Genomic DNA, 10,339 nt, shown 5'->3' on the forward strand with positions numbered 1-10,339 from the left:
ATCCTGTAATCGATCTTGGGCTAAGGACTTGGAATCCTGGTAATCGATCTGGGCTAATCTAGCGAAGCCTAATCGTGGGCTCTCTCAATGACCGTAGACTATATCTGTTAATCAATCGGGCTAGGACTATGGAATCCTGTAATCGATCTGGGCTAGGAGACTATGGATCCTGTAATCGATCTGGGGCTAGGACTATGAATCTTGTAATCGGATCTGGGCTAGGACTATGGCACCGGAAGAAGGACTATGAGGAACACACAACTGGTGCATTCAACACACCTAAAAGCATTTCAACACACCAAACATCAATTTAATAATTAAATATGTGATATTTTATACTGGAATAAGATCTTGAAGAAAAGAATGTACAGAAGCGACTTGCCACTGTGTCCCAAGCACGTCTAAAACTATAACAGCCCTGTGTATTTATGAGTGGTAACAATAGCCACAGTATCCAAGGACATCTATAAACTATATAGCCTGTGTATTTATGAGTGGTAACATTGCCAACTGTGTCCAAGGCACATCTATTAAAAAACCTATATACCTGTGTATTTTATGAGTGTAACATAGCCACAGTAATCCAAGGCCACATCTATAAACTAATTAGCCTGTGTATTATAGTGGTAAACATAGCCACAGTGATCCAAAGGCCACATCTATACCACTATATAGCCCTGTGTTTTATGAGTGGTAACATAGCCACTGTGTCCAAGGCCACATCTATAAACTATATAGGCCCTGGTGTATTTATGAGTGGTAACATATCCACTGTGTCCAGGCACATCTATTAAACATATAGCCTGTGTATTTATGAAGTGGTAACATAGCCCACTGTGTCCAAGGCACATCTATAAAACTATATACCTGGTGTATTTATGAGTGGGTAACATAGCCACAGTGTCCCAAGGCACATCTATAAACTATATAGCCTGTGTATTTATGAGTGGTTAACATAGCCATGTCCTGCTGTTCCTCTCACACCCTCACGGTTCTGCTTTGCCATTGATTATAGAGCAGTGTGCGTTTTCAGTTAGCGAAGAGAGGCCATTCTTGACCTTATGGACTTTGGCCTCTAGTAGTGGCATTAAGTGTGGGGGGGACAGTCCAAGCGGAGGGAGACACCATATCTACTACAATACTCATTTGCATGATGGCTGCAGCAGCCCCAAATAGACAGGTGATTTAGAGGGCTGAATGCTGATTTGGCATAGGGTGTGGTCTGACGCTGCACATATGTGTGTGTTTGTGTGTGTGTGTGTGTGTGTGTGTGTGTGTGTGTGTGTGTGTGTGTGGTTGTGTGTGGTGTTGTGGTGGTGTGTGTGTGTGGTGTGGTGTGTGTGCTGTGTGTGTGTGTGTGTGTGTGTGTGTCTGTGTCGTGTGCTATGTGTGTGTGGGTGGGGGGGGTAGAAGGAGAGGATGTGTATAAAATCACCTCTTTTAAGCTCACTCTACTTCCAATTAACCCACACTGCTCCATAGAAGATCAATTACTTCTGGAGAATTGTGACAAAGCGAGCGTTACATTAAACCAGAACCAGATGGTTCAGACAGTGCATCATTATCTGGTCCAGTGGAAAAAAATAAAGTAAAGAAAATGAAACACCTAAACAGGTGTGACAGAGACAGTATTAAACAATAGTGACACACACTCCACACTCCAACACTACACACTCCACTACACAACTCCAACTCCACTACACTCCACTACTCACTCCACTACACACTCCCACTACACACTCCACTACACACTCCACACTACACCTACACACTCCACAACTACACAACTCCACCACTACCAACACTCCCCTACACACTCCACACTCCACTACAACACTCCACACTCCACACTTCCACTACACACTCACACTCCACACTCCACAATCCACTACACCTCCACAACTCCCACTACACACTCCACTACCACTCCACTACACCACCTCCACACTCCACTACTCACTCCACTACTCACTCCACTACACACTCCACTTTACAAACACATCCATCACTACACCTCCACTACAAACTCCACACTACAAACACTCCAACACACACTCCACTACACACTCACACTGCCACACACACTCCACACTACACACCCACTACTCACTCCACTACACACTCCACCTCCACTACCACTCCACCTCACACACTCCACACTCCACACTTCACCACACTCCACACTACACACCTCCGCACTTACACACTCCACTACACACTCCACACTCCCTACACCACTCCACACTACCACTACACACACTCCACACTACAACCACTCCACCACTAACACTCCACTACACACATCCACACTCCACTACACACTCCACACGCCACTACACACTCCACCACTACACTACACTACACACTCCACTACACACTCCACTCCACACTCCACTCACACTACACACTCCACTACACACTACACACTCCATACACACTCCACACTTACACAACTACACTCCACTAACACTACACTACATACCCACACTACACTAACACACACCCACTACACACTCCACTACAACACTCCACTCCACTCCACACTACACACTCCACACTCCCCTGCACAACCTCCACACTCCACACTCCACACTCTACACTCCACAGCCTACATACTCCACTACACACTTACCAACACTACACACTCCACTCCACTACACACTCCACTACACACTCCACTCCACTACACACTCCACTCCACACTACACACCCACTCACTACACACTCCATCCACTACAACTCCCTACACACTACCACAACTCCAAACTTCACACTACACTCCACTACAACACTACACACTCCACTCCACTCCACAACCACTACACACTACACCTCCACTACACACTCCACTACAACACTACACACTCCAACTACACACTACACACCCACATTCACACTCCACACTCCACTCTCCACTCCAGTAGAACAATGATGAGAAGGTACAGAATGAGATAATCAAATTAAAACAGAAAGATGAATCTAGAAGACCAGGGTGTGGTGTGTTTAATCTGGAAGACCAAGGTGTTGTGTTTAATCTAGAAGACCAGGGTGTGGTTTTAATCTAGAAGACCAGAGGGTCTGTGTTTAATCTAGAAGAACCAGGGTGTGTGTTTAATCTGGAAAAGAAACCAGGGTGTGTGTTTAATCTATAGGACAGAGTGTGTGTTTAATCTAGAAGACCAGGGTGTGTGTTAAATTCTAGAAGACCAGGATGTGTTGTTAAATCTAGAAGACCAGGGTGTGTGTTTAATCTAGAACGACCAGGTGTGTGTTTAATCTAGAAGACCAGGTTGTTGTGTTTAATCTAGAAGACCAGGGTGTGTGTTTAATCTATAGGACCAGGGTGGTGTTTAATCTGAAGACCAAGGTGTGTGTTTAATTAGAAGACCAGGGTGTGTGGTTTAATTCTAGAAGACAGGGTGTGTGTTTAATCTAGAAGACCAGGGTCTGTGTTTAATCTAGAAGACCAGGGTGGTGTGTTTAATCTGGAAAGACCAGGGTGTGTGTTTAATCTATAGGACCAGAGTGTGTGTTTATCTAGAAGACCAGGGTGTGTGTTAAATGTAGAAAGACCAGGATGTGTGTTAAATCTAGAAGACCAGGGGTGTGTGTTTTAATCTATAGGACCAGGGTGTGTGTTTAATTCTAGAAGACCAGGGTGTTGTGTTTAATCTGAAGACCAGGGTGTGTGTTTAATCTAGAAGACCAGGGGTGTGTGTTTAATCTATAGGACGCAGCGGTGTGTGTTTAATATAGAAGACCAGGGTGTGTGTTTAATCTATAGGACCAGGGTGTGTGTTTAATCTATAGGACCAGGGTGTGTTGTTTTAATCTAGAAGACCAGGGTGTGTGTTTATCTATAGGACCAGGGTGTGTGTTTAATCTAATAGACCAGGGTGTGTGTTGAATCTAGAAGACCAGGGTGTGTGTTTAATCTGGAAGACCAGGGTGTGTGTTGAATCTAGAAGACCAGGGTGGTGTGTTTAATCTATAGGACCAGGGTGTGGTGGGTTTTAATCTAGAAGACCAGGGTGTGTGTTTAATCTAGAAGACCAGGGTGTGTGTTTAATCTATAGGACCACGGTGTGGTGTTAATATAGAAGACCAGGGTGTATGTTTAAATCTAGAAGACCAGGGTGTGTGTTTAATCTAGAAGACCAGGGGTGTGTTTAATCTGGAAGACCAGGGTGTGTGTTTAATCTAGAAGACCAGGGTGGTTGTGGTTTAATCTAGAAGACCAGGGTGTGTGTTTAATCTAGAAGACCAGGGTTGTGGTGTTTAATCTAGAAGACCAGGGTGTGTGTTTAATCTGGAAGACAGGGGTGTGTTTATCTAGAAGACCAGGGTGGTGTTTAATCTTGGAAGACCAGGGTGTGTGTTTTAATCTAGAAAGACCAGGGTGGTGTGTTTTAATTAGAAGACCAGGGTGTGTGTTTAATCTAGAAGACCAGGGTGTGTGTTTAATCTAGAAGACCAGGGTGTGTGTTTAATCTTAGAGTACCTGAGAATTAGTAGCACACAACACTAAGCTTCAAATTGTGTTTATGAGGTGTTTATTTCTCCTAAAGTTGTTCTTCTATGATTCTTTCTAAATTATTCTCCTTTACGTGTGTAGACAACCTAAAGTTTATTTGATATATTTTGACATTTTTATTTCACCTTTATTTAAACCAGGTAGCTAGTTGACAACAAGTTCTCATTTACACCTGCGACCTGGCCAAGATAAAGCAAAGCAGTTCGACACATACAACAACACAGAGTTACACATGGAATAAACAAACATACAGTCAATAACACAGTAGAAAAAGTCTATATACCAATGTGTGCAAATGAGGTAAGATAAGGGAGGTAAGGCAATAAATAGGCCCGTAGCGATTGTAATTAACAATATAGCAATTAACACTGGAATGGTAGATTGTGCAGAAGATGAGTGTGCAAGTAGAGATACTGGGTGCAAAGGAGCAAGATAATAAAATACAGTATGGGGATGAGGTAGTTGGATGGGTTATTTACAAATTGGCTATGTACAGATGCAGTGATGTGGAGCTGCTCTGACAGCTGGTGCTTAAAGCTAGTGAGGGAAGACATGAGTCTCCAGCTTCAGTGATTTTTGCAGTTCGTTCCAGTCATTGGCAGCAGAGAACTGGAAAGGAAAGGCGGCCCAAAAGAAGAATTGGCTTTGGGGTGACCCAGTGAGATATACCTACTGGAGCATGTGCTACGGGTTGGGTGCTGCTATGGTGACCAGTGAGCTGAGATAAGGCGGGGCTTTACCTAGCAGAGACTTGTAGATGACCTGGAGCCAGTGAGTTTGGCGATGAGATATGAAGCGAGGGCCAGCCAAACGAGTGTCACGCCCTGACCTTAGTTTCCTTTTTTATGTCTCTATTTTGGTTTTGGTCAGGGCGTGAGTTGGGGTGGGCAATTCTATGTTGTGTGTTCTATGTTTTCTATTTCTGTGTGTGTTGCCCGAGTGTGGTTCTCAATCAGGACAGCTGTCTATCGTTGTCTCTGATTGAGAACCATACTTAGGTATCCTTTCCCACCTGTGTTTTGTGGGTAGTTGTTTTTCTGTCTTTGGTGTCTGTACCAGACAGGACTGTTGCGTTTCATTCAATTTGTTATTTTGTTTAGTGTTTCTGTTTTTAATAAATTAACATGACACTTTACCACGCTGCGCTTTGGTCCGATGATTCCTCATCTTCGAACGAACGTACGTTACAACGAGAGCATACAGGTCGCAGTGGTGGGTAGTAATATGGGGGCTTTGGTGACAAAAACGGATGGCAACTGTGATAGACTGCATCCAATTTTGTTGAGTAGAGTGTTGGAGGCTATTTTGTAAATGACATCGCCGAAGTCGAGGATTCGGTAGGATGGTCAGTTTTACGAGGGTATGTTTGGCAGCATGAGTAAAGGATGCTTTGTTGCAATTAGGAAGCCGATTCTAGATGTTAATTTTGGGATTGGAGATGCTTAATGTGAGTCTCGAAGGAGAGTTTACAGTCTAACCAGACACCTAGGTTATTTGTAGTCGTCCACATATTCTAAGTCAGAACCGTCCAGAGTAGTGATGCTAGCCGGGCGGGTGGGGTGCGGGCAGCGATCGGTTGAAGAGCATGCATTTAGTTTTATTTGCATTTAAGAGCAGTTTGGAGCCACGGAAGGAGAGATGTATGGCATTGAAGCTCGTCTGGAGGATAGTTACACAGTGTCCAAAGAGTGGTGTGTAAAGTAATCTCAATCTTAAAAAAGTAATTCAATCTTAAAAAAAGTAATTCATCTTAATAAAGTCATATTAATAAAGTCATCTTAATAAAGTCATCTTAATAAAGTTAAATTAATAAAGTCATCTTAATAAAGTCATTCTAATAAAGTCAAATTAAATAGTCATATTAATAAGTCATCTAAATAAAGTCATCTTATAAAGTCAATTAATAAAGTCATCTTAATAAAGTCATCTTAATAAAGTCATAATAAAAGTCATCTTAATAAAGTCAAATATATCATCTAATAAAGTCATTAAATAAGTCATATTAATAAGTCATTTAATAAAGTCATTTTAATAAGTCATCTAATAAAGTCATCTTAATAAAGTCAATTAATAAGTCATATTAATAAGTCATCTTAATAATCATCTTAATAGTAATTATAAAGTCATCTTAATAAAGTCATAATCTTAATAAAGTCATCTTAATAAAGTCATCTCAATAATAAGTTCATTTAATAAAGTCATCTCAATCTTAATAAAGTCATCTAATAAAGTCATATTAAAAAGTCATCTTAATAAAGTCATCTTAATAAAGTCATCTTAATAAAGTCATCTTAATAAGTCTATATAAAGTCATCTTCAATCTTAATAAAGTCATATTAATAAAGTCATCTTAATAAAGTCATCTTAATAAAGTCATATTAATAAAGTCATCTTAATAAAGTAATCTCAATAAAGTCAAATTAAATAAAGTCATCTTAATAAAGTCATCTTAATAAAGTCATCTTAAAATAAAGTCATCTTAATAAAGTCATCTCAATCTTAATAAAGTCATCTTAATAAAGTCATCTTAATAAAGTCATATTAATAAAGTCATCTTAATAAAGTCATCTTAATAAAGTCATATTAATAAAGTCATTCTTAATAAGTCATATTAATAAGTCATATTAATAAAGTCATCTCAATCTTAATAAAGTCATATTAAATAAAGTCATCTTAATAAAGTTCAAATTAATAAAGTCATATTAATAAAGTATCTCCAATCAACATAATTGCATTCTCTGATCAGGCTCAAACCATTTTCATATTGTTCCTCAGTCAATGAACTGTGAAATCTGGGATTTTTACAGAATAGCTCTGATATTCTAAGTATGTTATGTAGGAGCACCATTTAAGTAACTACAGTTACTATTTACAGCAGATAAGATAAACACCACTCTAGTCTAGACATGATACACTGACACACAATAGGAAGAAACCCCTTATTGTAAGGTCTAACACACAACTCAGTGTTTCCTCCCCACTAACCACTTACACAATACAACCTTGTCGTACTACCGTCACACAGTGCTAGTTGAGGCCAGAGGGCAGAAGCCCAGCACACCCGGCTCAGAGTGCCCAGATCCAACCCCTTAGGTGACTTTTAGGAGCACCGACCTATTCAAGTGTTCTACATTTCAGACACACACCAATAGGGAACCTCTTAAGTCGTACATTGTGAAACGACTCCCACCAGACAGACAGACAGACAGATGGATGGAGAAAGAGAGAGAGAGAGAGAAAAAAGGAGCAAAAGAGAGTTAGGGAGAGAGAATGACTGAGACAGGGCAGGTACAAGTGAAGGGAACAGGGAGTACTGTAAGTCATGTGTCAGAGCAGCTGTGCTATTTATTTCCCTGCTAAATAAATAAGGCCAGGGTGATAGATATCCATCCCTACTGAGGTGACATCTCACTGAGCCTCCTCTCTGCCCACAACCGCCACCTCGCACCGCCACTGCCAGCCAGACAGCCCTAATCCACCTCCTCCTCCTCCTCATCCACCTCCTCCTCCTCCTAATCCACATACTCCTCTTCCTTCTCTTCTTCCACCTCCTCCTCCACCACCTCTACCACCTCCTCCTTTTCCTCCTCCTCCTCCTCTTCCTCCTACTCCTCCACCTCCTCCTCCTCCTAATCCACCTCTTTCTGTTCCTCTTCCTCTTTCTGCTCCTCCTAATCCACCTCCTTCTGTTCCTCTTCCTCCTCCTCCTCCACCTCTTCCTCTTCCTCCAGCTCCTCCTCCTTCTCCCCCTCCTCCACCTCTTCCTCCTCCTTCTCCTCCTCCACCTCCTCCTCTTCCTCATCCTATTCCTCCTCCTCCTCTTCCTCCACCTCCTCCTTTATTTACTGTTTGTTGATCAGCCAGCCAGAAACATGCCCTAGCTGCAACAAATCAATGACGTTATTCAGTAATTGAAAATAAATGCTTTCAAGGTGTCCACAAGGCCAGCCCTGCTTTCATGAGCGTAAAGTAAAACTGTTCGAGAGTCTAAACAAGATAACTTTCCACAAGCAGCTAGTGTACAATGATTAAACCCGGCTTGTAGGGCGACAGCATGAAAAGCCTCCACGGGATATTAATCTCATCACTTTTTTCACTGTTTTGACAAGGCTGTTGCCTAACAGCAAGGTTTAAAGMGACACCATCCAATTAGATGTCTATGTTAGGAGAAAAATTATAGCACTCATCAATGTGAGAACTATAGATGGAGCGGGAAAGTGTAACAATGGTAGCAAAGTCCCTGTGAAGGGAAACAGCCAGTGAATTGAGCTGCGTGTGACAGGGAAGGCGTGGAGCTGTTCCAGCTGTCACTGGGCTAGCCTAGCTTCTCTTTGTGGAGTTACGCTAATTCTGCCTTCGCTAGAACAATGTAGCGCAACTACAAGGTGCCATTCCTGAGAGGAAAACAGCACTTTCCGCCTCGGTCGCTCTTTTGCTGGGAGAAAATATGGATTGGCTGACTGGCACTCATGGAGCGAGAGTTCTGTTACTTTACGTTGTAATTAAACACTCCGACAAGACATGCATAGAGGTGCTGTCAGGCACTCTGCCATCACCCACTGACAAGGTGGTCAGTGTTTATGATTACTTCCGATGCTAGATGAGCTCTGAAGGCTGTTATTAAGGCAGACCTGACAAAGCAGCCGGGAACACACACACACACACACACACATACAAAAAGCACTTCATATTTTAAAAACTAAAGGATTGACTTGACAATGGTTTTGTTCAAACTAATTGGTGTGGTATTTTTTGCCATGTCTTTTAAATGCTGGTTGTTTGTGGTTTTGAGTGATACCACCACTGAGAAGTTACCTCCCTCAGTGTTATGTCTTCAGGAGGAGAAACATTCAGAGTTGAATGCGAAGTAGAGACATGAAAAAAACACACACAATCCAGCAGTTATGCAGATTTAGTTCTAAAATATAATTTAAATTATTCTCCAACTAAACTACCACAGACAACTAAACTACCACACACAACAACAGTTACAACCATGAAACCGTAAATACCACAGACAACTAAAACTACCCACACACAAACAGTACAACAAGACAACAAACTATCACAGACAACTAATACTAGCAGACCAACTAAACTATCACAACACAAACAGTACAACAGACAACTAAACTATCACAACAAAACTATCACACACAACAACAGTACAACAGACAACTAAACTATCACAGACAACTAAACTACCACAGACAACTAAACTAGCACACACAACTAAACTACCAACAGACAACTAAACTACCACACACAACCAGTACACACACCAACTAAACTACCACAGAAACAACGTACAAGCAACAGAACAGACTAAACTGAACATGAGCAAGAAACTAGCTTCACCACACACAGAAACCAACAACTACATAACAAACAAACAGTTACCACAACATAACTAAACTACCACAGACAACTAAACTACCACACACAACAACAACAGGACACAACAGACAACTAAACTACCAAAGACAACTAAACTACCACAGACACAACAACAGTACAACACACAACGAAACTACCACAGACAACTAAATTACCACAGACAACAAAACTACCACAGACACAACAACAGTACAACACACAACGAAACTACCACAGACAACTAAACTACCACAGACAACTAAACTACCACAGACACAACAACAGTACAACTAAACTACCACCGACAACTAAACGACCACACACAACTAAACTACCACAGACAACTAAACTACCACAGACAACTAAACTACCACACACAACAAAACTGCCACACACAGCTAAACTACCACACACAACTAAACTACCACA

This window comes from Salvelinus sp. IW2-2015, linkage group LG23, assembly GCF_002910315.2.
Source record: "Salvelinus sp. IW2-2015 linkage group LG23, ASM291031v2, whole genome shotgun sequence".
NCBI classification, from domain to species: Eukaryota; Metazoa; Chordata; class Actinopteri; order Salmoniformes; family Salmonidae; genus Salvelinus; species Salvelinus sp. IW2-2015.